The 12,944-nt window shown below is 43.5% G+C and overlaps 1 protein-coding gene across 9 annotated transcripts in view; it reads left to right on the forward strand.

Moving 5' to 3' along the window:
• Positions 1–905: 905 nt before the first annotated feature.
• The window catches only part of GTDC1 (glycosyltransferase like domain containing 1), a 163,337-nt gene continuing 151,298 nt past the window's right edge, over positions 906–12,944 (forward strand). For 6 of the 9 annotated variants that reach the window (XM_042877877.1, XM_042877874.1, XM_042877879.1 and 3 more), the window contains exon 1: positions 906–964. The gene's annotated coding sequence lies outside the window, so the exon portion shown is untranslated. Of the gene's footprint in view, positions 965–10,892; positions 11,005–12,944 lie in introns of all 9 variants that reach the window. The other 3 variants (XM_042877875.1, XM_042877876.1, XM_042877878.1) reach the window with 2 other exon arrangements.

Here is a 12,944-nt window from a genome sequence, read left to right on the forward strand (position 1 = left end):
CATGACAAACATTCCTTTTCTGAAAAGTTTTGCTTGAGAGGTTTGTTATTCATTTTGGGTTTACAAAACAGGATGTAACAGTAACACCTGCCTGGTGTCCCACAGGGTAACAGCACCTGAAGAGATTTATCACGGAAAAGAACGCAGCCTCCTACTCGTACATAACTGATAGCAGCCCTGATTTTCTTTCTCTTTCTTCTGCTTATGTCACAAAAGCATACTTGGAAAGTGTTGTTTTTCACTCCCATTTTTGTTCTAAGCCACGTGATGGACCATCAAGTACATCTTGCTATTTCTTCTTCCCTCCCTGTCCCTGCACCCCAAACTCAGCTGAGCAGGCCCATCAAGCACTGTGGGCCAATTGCAAGTGGTTGTTAGGTCGGATGGGGCTCTGGGCAATCTGATCTAGTTAATTTTGCCAGCAACAACAGGCTGGCTATGGCAGGGGGTTGGAACTTGGTGATCCTTGAGGTCCCTATCAACCCAAGCCATTCTATGACAGGACAAGAGGTAATGGCCTGAAGCTGCACCAGGGCAGGTTCCCTCTGGATAACAGGACACGTTGATTCTCTGAAATAGTAGCGATGCATTGGGACAGGCTGTCAGAGAGCTGTTCCAGAGCCGTGGGGATGCGGCGCTGAGGGACACGTTCGGTGGGCACGGTGGGGGTGGGTTGGGGTTGGACTTGGGGATCCTCGATGTTTTCCCATCCTCAGTGGTTCTGTGTCTCGATATAAAACAGCCCGAGCTGCAGGCACTGCCCACGCCGGGCGGCCAAGCTCCTCAGCTCCACGGCGATGGCCAGGCCCGGGGCGAGCGGCCCGCCGCGGAAGGAGGAAGGAGGGGGCCCGGCTGGCGGCAGGGGGAGGCTGGCTCTCCTGCGTGCCGAGGGGAGGGAGGGGCCGGGACGCCGGCGCGTCGGTGCCGACGGTCTCCAGGCGGGAGTGAGGAGGAGGAGGAGGAGGTGAGCTCCCTCTGGGTGGGGTAAGGAGCGGGGCCGCCCGAGCGAGGCGGGAGGGAGGGAAGGGGTCAGCGCGGAGCGGCGGGGCGGGCGCTCGGCCCGGCGCCTGGGGGAGGCCGGGAGGAGAGCCGGCTGCAGGAGGAGGAGGAGGAGGAGGAGAAGGAGGGGGGAGCCCGGCCCCGGAGCGCGCGTTGAGGAGGGGAGGGAGCAGAGGGCGGCCGAGCCGCCCGGACAGCGCCCGGCACGGCGGCGGCACCTGCGGCTCGGGAGGCGCTGTGCGGGCACCGCTCGGCCGCCGCCCGCCGCCCCCTAAGATGGCTCCGCGGCCTCCGCAGAGGGGGAGCCGCTCCGGGGACCGGCGCGGTCCGGCGAGCTCCAGCGGGCTGCCCGGCCTGCTGCCGCGGCGGGGTGCCGCTACACGGCGGCCTAACATGGCTGCCCGCGCCCGGCAGGCCGCGGCACGGAGGCCCTGCCCGCAGCTTCAGGCGGGGCTCGGGGAGCTGCAGGCACCGGGCCTTCAGGGTTACGTGAGCCCCGAGCTGTGCTTCAGCCGCCCCACACCTCTGTAAACGTTTAGGGTTTGTGTTATTTCCTAAGCACGTGCTTGGTTTTCTGTTAAAAACAAAAACAAAACAAACACGACACTGGTTTATCATAAGCCTTTGTAAATCGGTCTGCTCAATTGGAGCCCCGAGTGTCCCCATGAAGCCATTAAAACATGAATACGTAAAAGCAGTTTTGCTGGTAGAACTGTCAGGAAAAAGCCATAACCTTTGCAGTGTCCTAATGTGCTTCACGGGGGGGGGAAGGGGGGGGGAGGAAAAAAAAAAGCACAAAACTCAACTTCAGTTCACCAAATCATACAGTTTTAGGGCTTTTCTTTAGTTCCTTTAGGCTCACAGACGTTATGGGATGGAACACCTCACAGCACAGCAGCTGCCCACTGGCTCTTTGCAAGAGAATCCAAACTTCAGGGGAGTGTGTCTGGGATGAATGAGGCTTGGCAGGTCTGCATGGATCTTTTAACACATGGCTGTGTGCTGAGCGGAGCAGCAGCAGGCTGCTGAGAAGAAGGCATTGGAGGTGAAAATGGATGCACTTTTTGTAAGGAGTAGGGGCAGGAGTTGGAAGGAGGAGTAGTTCTGATAAGTTAAGTATGATTAAGTTGTTTACTATGAGAATGGTGAGGGAACAGCTGCCCAGAGAGGCTGTGATGCCCCGTCCATCCCTGAAGGTGTTCAAGGCCAGGTTGGATGGGGCTCTGGGCAGCCTGGGCTGGTATTAAATGTGAAGATTGGTGGCCCTGCATGTGGCGGGGGGTTGGAGCTTTGTGATCCTTGAGGTCCCTTTCAACCTGGGCCATTCTGTGATTCAGCTCCTGGGGGGGAAGTGTAGTTTGTGGTGGGATTTGCTGGTCCTCAAGAATTAGATGTGCATTACCACGACTCAGAGATGAGCACAATAGTCAGGTAAAGATGAGTAGCGGATTTTAGTGTGGCTTATAACAATGGTTTGGCATAATTAAATAGAGCTATTTTATTGGACTCTATTAACCTGGTTAACCTTAAATCTTAACCATGACAGGGCTTTCATGTAAAGAGGCTCCATACAAAGTACAATATTGAATTTTAATTGGAGCTTTCTTTCAAGACCTGCTGTAGAGTGTATTCCTCTTGCTTCCTCTTTTTCTTTTCTTTTTTCTTTTCTTTTTTTTTTTTTTTTTTTTACCTTTCTGAGAAGTCCAGGCATAGTAACGCACTTTGGAAGAATACTTTCTGTCATAAATTTAACAGCTGTGAGTTCAGATCAAGTCAGTTGAGGACAGTTGTGGGTTTTTTTTTTTTCCCCTTCAAACTATTATTTTTATTTACATATTTTAACAGTGGTGTTTTTTATTTGTTTCTATGCCTAGTTCATACAAAAAGGTGAGGATCATTTTCCCTGCTGTAATACCTCAATCTTTACAAACTTTCTGAACAATTTGGCATTCCTGTTTTTAGCCAGCCAGTGGAAGGAAGTGATGGAATCTAGGCAGCAACCCTGCCATCCAGTCTAGCTCAAGACACAGGTGCTTTACAGATACAGGACAAAATCCTTCTTTCTGCACATAAATACACAGTTTGACTTGTAAGGCAGTGATGGTCCTAGCATTATTGTCAGTTATCTTGCCTAGAGTGGTACAGTGAAGCCCCAGGAAGGAAGAACAGCACAAACTGTAGGCAATGGGTTATTCCTGTCCTGATGTGACTCCGATGAACATCTCTTAAAGGCAGCGTCTAAGGAAGGTGTTGAGAAAGTGTGAGCTGTGTAGGAAGGATAAATAGTTAAATCAAAATGGCAGAGAGGAAAATAGTAAAAATGGAGATAAGAGGAGAGATAGCATTTAAGCGTGGATAAGGAGCTGAACCTGACACAAAGCTGAGTTCAGCCCACTTGGATGTCAGTGCTCTCTGCAGGTGCTGCTGTGGCCATGTGAGCTGGCATGCTGAGGATGTGCTGGGAGCCTGGGCTTTGCCCCAAGTTAACAGTGCTGTTAATTAATCCTTGCTGATTGCTTCGCCTTAGGATCATTACCAAGTAGAACTGGTACTGTTGCTGTAGTCATGCTCAGAGCTTGTAAAGTACCTAATTTACAGCTGAAACTTGTCATTTATGCTGCTAAGTCACTCAGACTCCAATGTAAAAGTTATATAACTTCCTTAATGTTGTTCTAAAACCAAAATACAGACGTATTTCAAAGATGTGTTTGGCTGAAGGCCCATTTTAGAGTGGCCGGTAAAAGTAGTAAACTATCCTCAAACAATTCTGCTCAATAAAATTTGAGAATATGAAAACAAAAAGTTCCTGGTTTAGCTTTTCATAAATGCTTTCTGCACTCTGATGCTGCTGTCTCTGACGTTGCCTGTAGCCAAATATAGGAGCTAAATATATAGTTTTTTTAAGGCTCCTGACACTATCTACACCGTGGACTTATTTTATATATTTGGTCCCTGACCAAAATGCTGTACAGACAAGAAGAAATTCCAGTAGGTGTTTCTACCATCAAAACAGCACATTACTTTGTTTCTCTCAGGGCTCCTGGAGTTTGGGCAAAAGCTGAAGGTAAAGCTGTGGTCTTGTCAACAAGCTCTTTCTGATGGAAAGATGACTTCAGCAGCGTTTGCTGTATTGGAATTCCTTACTGTTTCTGTGTCTAGCTGGAATCTAACTTATCTAAGGAAGAAAAAAGTAAAGATTTATATACTGCATTGTTTGGCTTTGCCAGATCAGAATATGTTTATACAATACAGTGCTACACAGTCCAGATTGGGATTTCCATTGAGATAAGGCATTTCTGTTGCAGCAGTTGGTGAGCAAATACTTAGTGTGGAATATTCTCTTTTATCAGCTCTTTCAGCTGTAAGGAGGAAATCTTGTTCTAAGATTAGAGTTCTCACCTGGTTAAATAAATCAGTTAAAAAAAAAATGCTGTTTCTGCTTAAATTGGATCTTAAGCTATGTGTTCAAAAGAAAATCTTGTCTTAAATGCGAACATTTATTCCTATGTGAAGAGAGTTGCATTTTATTGTAAGAAGATACACTGAGAACGTATTCTAAGGTTAGATTTTAGTGATAGTGGTGATGCACTGAACAGATTGCCCATGAAGGTTGTGGATGCCCCATCTCTGGAGGCATTCAAGGCCAGGCTGGATGCGGCTCTGGGCAGCCTGGTCTGGTGGCTGGCCACCCTGCACGTAGCAGGGGGTTAAAACTAGATGAGCATTGTGGTCCTTTTCAACCCAGGCCATTCTGTGAAATAATAAGACAGTAATATTTGGTCTCTTGAGTGCTTCTGCGTACTGCTGGTCATGAGGCAGCAGCCATTGTGGAGTGAGAATAGTAACAAAACCAAAGAAAATGATTTGAAAACTTGAAATGAGCGAGTGTCTCATTTGTTTTGATCTGGCTGTATAACTGAGTATTGCTAACAGGAAAAAAAAGTAAAAGTGGAGGAGAAACTGTTTATATTGAAGGTTCTCAGAAAGACATACAGTAGACTGCTGTGTTTTGGGAGTATGTAGCATTGTTTTTTTCTCTGCGTGTGTGTGTGAGACAACTCCTCTGCTAAGTTTTTGAAGCAGGAAAATCATCTTGATCTCTGGTGGCAGGATTGTTAACAGGGGCTGCTGAGAGCCCGCAGCCATCACTAAGCAGTGCAGTTAGCAGTGCGGTGCAGCGCCTGGGTGCTGCGAGGGCACGAGGCCCCGTGTGAATTTCCTTCGGAACAGATTCCTATCAAAGCGTGTCTTACAGGTACACCTTGGCTATCTGTATTGCTGCTATTGCTGCACGGCAGATGTGAGTGTAAAAATAAATGTGTGAAGCACCAGGCGGAGAATATGGAATTGGAAGTCTGAGAGCCGCATCTTCGAGCAGCCTGTTATCCTGAATCCTGGACTGTAGCTGTATGGCAGTGTGTGTATATGTTTTATTGCTGATCCGTGGTATTTCCTGTAGGCAAGTAATCAAAGCTCAATTTATAAATGACAATAGGGAAGCCGGTACTTCAGACTGATGGTCTTTTGAGTATGAGTAGCTCTTTTGATGTCCAAATGAGAAATGGAGAAATATCTAAAATTAACAATGGAATATGTGAAATTAAGAATGGAGTGCAGACCTTGGAGGAGAACAGGCAGGGCCGGGCATTGAATGTGATTTGATGTGCTCCCATGAATTGTTACTTCTTAGAGCTAAGGCACAGAAGGAACACAAACAGCTGAGGCTTCTGAATCCCCATGCAAGCTGATGCTATACAAGAAACCTTGATTTAGATATGTGTGTATGTATACATGTAATCAAATATATATGTGTGAGATTTAATATAGGTGTGATTAGCAGTTCTGTCATTAGCAGTTCAGATGCAGCTAGGTTTAACATATCGTTTCCATGCCCTAGTTTTGCTGAATTGTTATTAAAAATGGTGAGAACTTAGGTTGAAAAAAAAAAAAAAAAAAGAAAAAAGAGAGGAATTGAATCATTTAATCTATTTTGCATCTGAAAGCATGTTTAAGTATTGTGTGTACAACAGCATGGCTTTGTAGACTAGTCCCTAGTTCTGTTGCAGGATTATTTCTGGGTAGTCAGATGCCATTTTTGTGCAACAGGTTACCTATAGTCCACTTACAGTACTACCATAGGAGTTGTGGGAACTTTTCCCCCTAGGGATGCACCAGTGGTCCTTAAAGAGTTTCCTTTGGCCTTGCTTTTGGGAACAGTGAACTTATAGTGATGGTGGTCTTAATGGATAGAGTGTGTTTGTCTCATGGTCACATATGAGGCTTATAATTGCTGTACTCAAGACTTGCTCATCTAGACTGCAGGATTCCTAATCGTTATTAGAAGCTGTCATTGGGGTTGGACCCAACCAACTCTTAAATTCATGCCTAACTTGTTGGATTCAGCTTTAATAGATTAGGCTTTTATTCCTCTCTGGAATGTAAGATTTGCTGAATTGATGGTCCATGGGTGTTCCTCACAGCAGCAGGATTCAGTGGTCACATGTGTTGGAATGAAGGATGAAGTTCTCACTGTTGCTCTTTGTTATTTTTCCTCAATCTGAAAAGACAAAGAGAAGTCTTTCCTTTGGAGAGCTGAGACTTGTGGTTCCTATTCATTAAACCCATGTAATAGAACTGTTTGAAGTCTTCACGTGGAGGAACTTGCAGAATATTGCAGAGCTTCATATGCATGTGCAAGAATAAATGTGTATGAATGCTGAAATTGAAAACGATCAGATGAAGCACTGATGGTATGCGGCCAGTGGCAGAATAGCTGGGAGAAAGAAAATGCAGGTAGCTCCATTTCTAGGGCCAGGTCTTAAAAAAACAGAAACATCAAGCTCTTCCTTTGCTGAGATTTCTCTTTAAAACTTCTGCCATTTACAATGTCTGTCTGTTGTATTGCAGTTTAACACAGTGCATTTCTGCTGAAAACTTTGTGTTGTTTGAGATAAAATCAAGCTCTCCAAATAAACAACGTCATCTTCGCGTTGCCTTTGGAGAATAATTTCTTCTCCTGATCTTACTTAACAGAAACTTTTACAGAAAATATGCTTTTGTCATCATTAAGTCAGTTTTCTTTTTGGTTGTGATTTAAATACAGAGGCAGGATGTATGGAAATAACTGTAAGGTAGTGTTGGCCTAATTAATCATTATTTCTGGCAAGGCATAAAAAACTGGTCTTTTTTGTGCCTAAAACTAATGGTGTGCTTTGTGTTTAATCTGCAGGCCTTTTGTAAAAACAAATGATTGTGCTAAGGAGTGCAAAAGATGCACGATTAAATTCCTTATCATTCATACTACATATTGGGCTATAGCTTGCTACATCCTCACTAGATATTTGGCATGTTGTTCCAGGGAATCATATAGGTTTTGAGTTAATAGTCCCATTCATTAAAGTAGGCTCTGTCTCCCTGGGAAACCATATATTTGTATATAGGTATTTATATAAAGTGTTGTGTGTTTGTTTTTTAAGAAGAAGTAACAGTTGCTATACTTATTTGCAGCAGCAGTTTTGGAATTGAACGTGGTTTTTGTATGAATGTCTATTTGAGGGTTAAGTAGAAAACACAGCTTCATGAAAGCATTAACACCTACTGCAAGGTTTTGCAGGGAGTTCTAATGTTATCCGTGTGATGTTGAGCTCGGTTCTGGCTCTTCCAGTGGGTGGGATTCTTGGCTTTGCACAGACAAATCACCAGTAATGGGTATTTCACCCAGAAGTGACCCAGGTGCCTTAGAGAATTCCACCACCTTCTGCACTCCTGTACGTGTGGAATGCTTCACTAATCAGGCTTACGAAGGGAGCATTAGCACAGGAAAGATCGAAAACCTGCCTTAATAAGTAGAAAATAAAAAGTGGTGTGAGCATGTGACACGACTGCTTCTCTTTGCCTCCTTTCATTGTGGGAACGTGGCTGTGCTACCTCTGATGTCCCAGAGTGCCACCAGGCATTGCCAGAACATCAGGCTCCTTCATATGTTCCCTTTCACAAGTCTGTTTCGTGATTAAACTTTGAAAACTTGCAGCCCCCAATGTGCAACTGCAGTTCTGTGGTAGCTGTGACATTCCTTCCCTCCGCATGCTGTGAGCTTCATTCTATAGTAAGATGATTATATTGTCCTTTTAAGTTGGTTGTCAGCAGAGAATAGGGAAGCTGCACTTAGAGCATCTGTATGCAATCTTTGCGACAAGCAGGACCCTCTGGAAAGCTGTTACTGTTGGGGCAGAACTAATCATTCCGTGTGAAATTATATAAGGAGAATTAGCTCTGACTCTACCTCATTTCCTTTCATACTGCTGTGAAAATAAGCTTGGAAAACGTCAAACCTTCCTCCTTATTTCTCTGTCCAACTACTTTATTAAGTGCTTTTTTTGCAGCGCTCACTTCTCGTAGATGCTCTAAACAAAAATGATGACATCTGTTTCTGGTTCCTGGTGGGGTAGGCTTCCTCCTCAGGACTGGAGTCCCAGGTTTGGCTGCCACTGCCCTCCCTCTGCTCTGACCTTATTTCCCCAGAGGATCCCTCAGAACACTTCATTCTTAAGGTAGCATGCTTGACATGATAGAAAATTCTCAATCACAGGCTGCCTTGGTGGTTTAGGAAAAAGAGATATCAAAAGCCTGCGTGGAGCTCTGAGAAGCAGTAAAGTCGCCTGCTGCTTTGCCTGGCAGGGGTCTACACTCATACAGCCCTCACGTTTAGGAAAGAAAACCCATTTCTCAGGAGTTCAGCCTTGTGCTGAATGCACACAGTGCCCAGGAATACGTTCTGACGTCTTCACCTTCGCCCCTCAACAACCTAATCCGTTGCTTAACTCTCCCTGGAGGTAACATGTTTCTCCTGGGACCTATTCTTATTTTTTTTCCTAACCATTTAAGCTTCTTGTGTGCTCCCAGCCCCGTGCCCCAGATATTGCAGTGGGATATGATCATCATTTTTGTAACTGCTCTTAACCTGTTTTGAAGCCTGTGCTCCACTTCTTCAGTTGTCTCTTTTTTTTCCTTTTTCTTTTCTGTACTAAGCAAAGTTATTTCCCTTTATCTTTTCCTGATTGCTTAGCTTTTCTTTAGAGCTCTTCCAGTTTCCTATACCTTTGTATCCAGATCTGAACTTGGATCAGCCAGTCAGTACCAGCGATGTTACAATCTTTTGTATAGGAGACTCTTGTTTATATCGTAAAATATATATTTTCCTATTTCACATTTAATTTAGGATTAAACCTCCAGGTATGGTGATGCAACTTCCTCACTTATTCCTGATTTGTTCCTTCTCTGCTTCCCAGAATGCTTGCAGCTCTACCCAGGTAACTGTAAAGTTTTGCAAGTTTATTGTTCATCATCTAACCATAAATTTAAGTATAAAATCATCCTGCATTGGGAATGCATCTTTTGGAATTCAGCCTCACAGCACACTTTTGTGTGTCTTTGGCAGTCTGTGCCTCTTTTCCTTCACAATTGGAATCTTTCTGAATGCTTAACATTTCTCATTAAGAGTGAAGGCTTTTAATTATTCAGTGGAGAGACCAAAGGGGGGGGAAAAAAACCCTTGCATCCTGTACCTTGGTACAAACCTGCTGGCTGGAGGTGGGATCATGGAGTGGCTGTGGTGTAATTAATTGAATAAATATATATATGCATGCTTATGTGTCTGATTACCTTGTGGTGTATCCATAGTCTTTATGGCTATTAGATTCACATTAAACAAAAACAGTCTGTAATCAAACACATGTAAATATTTGATGTTAGTGTTATTTTGCCAGTCATGTAGAGCAGGGAGGAGGAAAGTGAAAAAGTTATTTCTGTACTTCAAAACCTTTCCTTTTTTTTTCCTTGTTACTTGGAACATAATCTGCAGGCATTTTCCTTTCATGTTAGTGTTGTAGCACACCTGATGTGATCAGAAGCCCTTTGTGCATTTCAGTTTCTAAAACCTAAGGAACGGAGAGATTCTTCCAGTGACTCAGAAAGTACCATGGATGGTAGCTGATGGTCGAGGCAGATGTGATGGCAACCTTTGTGCCCAGGAAGGCTGCAGGAGGATCTGCAGCTGTCCGCAGGGCTGCTGGCCTTTCAGAAGCAGAAGTGATGCAGATGAGGCATGGCCTTCGAGGCTTTGCAGTGCTTCTGCTTACGTTGTAAAGCTCTTCCTCACTAGGCCCACAGGAAGCCCTTCTGTAGAGCAGCCAAATTGGCTTCGTTCTTAAGCACTTCTTTTCTGGCTCCCTGATGGTAACTCTTCTCTGTGGTGGCAGGTCTTCAAAGAAGAGCCTCTGTGACGGCCTCTGTGTTCTGTCTGGCTGGGTGTGTGGCCTCGCCACCAAACTCTGCATATGATTTCTGGCTTGGAGGCTGTGATGGGAGACAGAGAACAGTTTCTAGAGGATTGTTCAACTTTTTTCCTTAAATTAAGGTCTCTAGTGCTAAAACTTTTCTCCTTGAGACTCTAGCTTGTGAGCTGTCTTAGAACGTATGCTAGTGTAATGGATGTAAAAAAAAAAAGTGGTTAAAAAAAAAAAAAGCAGCTGAAGAACATAGCTAGAATAATAGACATATTAAAAATAATAAAAAAAAATACTTGCCATCAGACAAACTAAATTTTTTTAATTTTTATGTTATTCTCTCCTTTGGCAACTGCGTTCTTGCATAGTCAATTTCTTCTCAGCGCTCAACGCAGCTGCATTGATTTCTGGGCTGTGTAAGATCCTGCCCATTCCTCTCTGTTAGGAAGTTGTGCTCATTTCCAGCGCACCAAGCAGTAGCCACATGTCTGCTTTCTGATCTCAGGACTTGTGTTTCCACTGGGGCTTCCCTGTGCTTCACCTCTGCTGCTGCATCCCTCTCCTGGAGGCTGTGCAGGTGAGATGTGCTCGCTCTTCTCTCTCTTGCAGGGAAGCTCCTGCTCTGCTACATGGAAGGAGAGGCAAGTGTTCCCCCTTCCCCTGCTCCAGCTGAGGGCTTTCTGAAGGGACTGCACTTAGGAGGCAAGCTGCACACAGAAAGGTATGCTCTGATTTCATCAGAAGCATGTGCTTGAGAAATGGGAAGATACTGTAAGTTCAGTAATATGTTCAGCAGAAGCAGCAGCCTGTAAGTAATATACTGAAAGAGGAACTGGATGAAACATGAAGACAACTTCCAAATGAGAAAAGCACGTGGTTTGCATTATTTCCTTCTTGCTTGTTTTTTTTATGTTGGCATTGTCATAATACAAATGAATGTGCTTTTTCCCTCAAAGTAGTGCTTAAAATTTGATTACCTGCATATTTGTGTTCAGTGTTTAGAGATGTTTGAAGGGTTTTGTTCTTTATCAGCTATTTGTTCACTGAATTGTTCAGCTCAGTGTTCAGCTGGAAGGTGATTGGTAGCTTTTATTGCAGGCTATCCTGAGAGAAAGTCTGAAGCATTACGTATGTTTTATTACTGCGTTTGAAAATGTGAACTTTGGAAGTGTTGTTATTAAACACTGTTCAAGGTACAAAATCTCTCCAGTTTTCTAGCATTAATTATGCAAGCGTGGAAGTCTCAGTTCTCTTTGAAGGTAGGGCTCTTTATTTGCAAGTTGCTGTTAAACTAAATTGCCAGTACAAGAGGACATTCTACTAATAAGCAAGGGATGCCTGGAGTTGGCTCTACCAAAGGAGTGAATTTAATTCATCATCAGGGATGATGTTTCTTAGCAACACAAAGTATTTTCACCTGGGGTGCTTTCACAAACTTTCACATTTTTCTTCAAATACAGTTTGGTAATGTTTTATATGACCTGAAGTTCGTCCATCTGTCCTGAAGATCCCAATCCTATTCTGTTTCCTCCAGCCATCAAATGATCTGATACACGTTTGTTTTCAGTGTAATGATACACGAGTTGACTGGAGAATCATTTCACATGTCACATTTTCCAAAGGGTTCTGGGAAGTTATTTCCTTCTCTGTATAGCAAAGCTAAAAGTTATTGAAAATATGTTATGGTTTCAGAATAAAGCAGATACAAAAAATATTGGCTTGGGAGCTAACTAAATGCTTTCTGATAGCCATAGCCTCAAGGGAGATACTTAGGTCGTTTGTAATAAAGGGCTGTCTTTGATATCTTTTGGTGAATTGACTAGTATTCTGTTTAGATCATAATTTATGAAAAAAAACTGCCTTGATACACAGTGTTACATTATCAAATTGTTTGGGTGTAAGAATTGCCTTAATGTATGGCCAGGATTTGTAGTGTTTATTCTTGTGTTCTTTGTGAACTCGGATTAAGCTGTTGATTCATGAAGACTCTTACTTTCTTTCTTACCATTTTTATTTAAAAAACTGTACTCACAGGGTTGCTGGGGAGATTTGGCTTGGTGAAGGAACATCATCAGGTGGTTAACAAGTGGTAGCAGTACTGGGAACAAGCATCTTTTGCTTTGAAAAATAATGTATTTTTGAGTTTTTGTTAAACTGCTCTGGAAACTTCAGTAATTCTGATATCTGCTGAGCTTCTCCTTACATCTTGCTTTGGAAAGAAAGATTTTAGCAGTTGCAGGGTGACAGCTTTATCAGCGATGCATTTGCAAAGTTTTGTGATGAGTTAACTGTTACTCAGCTTAATTTACAAATGGGTTGCACAGAAACTCTTTTAAATGGAGGCAAAAGAAATATACAGAAATATCAGTTTGATTCTTTGTAGCTAAAAAAAAAAATGTTACAGCTAATGTTCATGTCAGCTGTGTTTTACTGAGCTTTCATATATACATGTAGAGTCTTTGTACATATAGAGTCACATGTAGATATGACAAAATGGACTGATAGAAATACTGTTAGGGGTACTGTTATGTAAAAGGTTTTTTCGATGGTGTTTTAGAGAATATGTATTGTTACCACGGGGGGAATATTTAGGGAGTGCTGAGAGCTGCCAACAAAACCTATGCTTGCTCTGCAGTTTAACAGGATAGGTTTCTATAAGGA

This window comes from Lagopus leucura, unplaced genomic scaffold (assembly GCF_019238085.1).
Source record: "Lagopus leucura isolate 7727_CA_CO unplaced genomic scaffold, USGS_WTPT01 Super-Scaffold_100019, whole genome shotgun sequence".
Taxonomy (NCBI): Eukaryota; Metazoa; Chordata; class Aves; order Galliformes; family Phasianidae; genus Lagopus; species Lagopus leucura.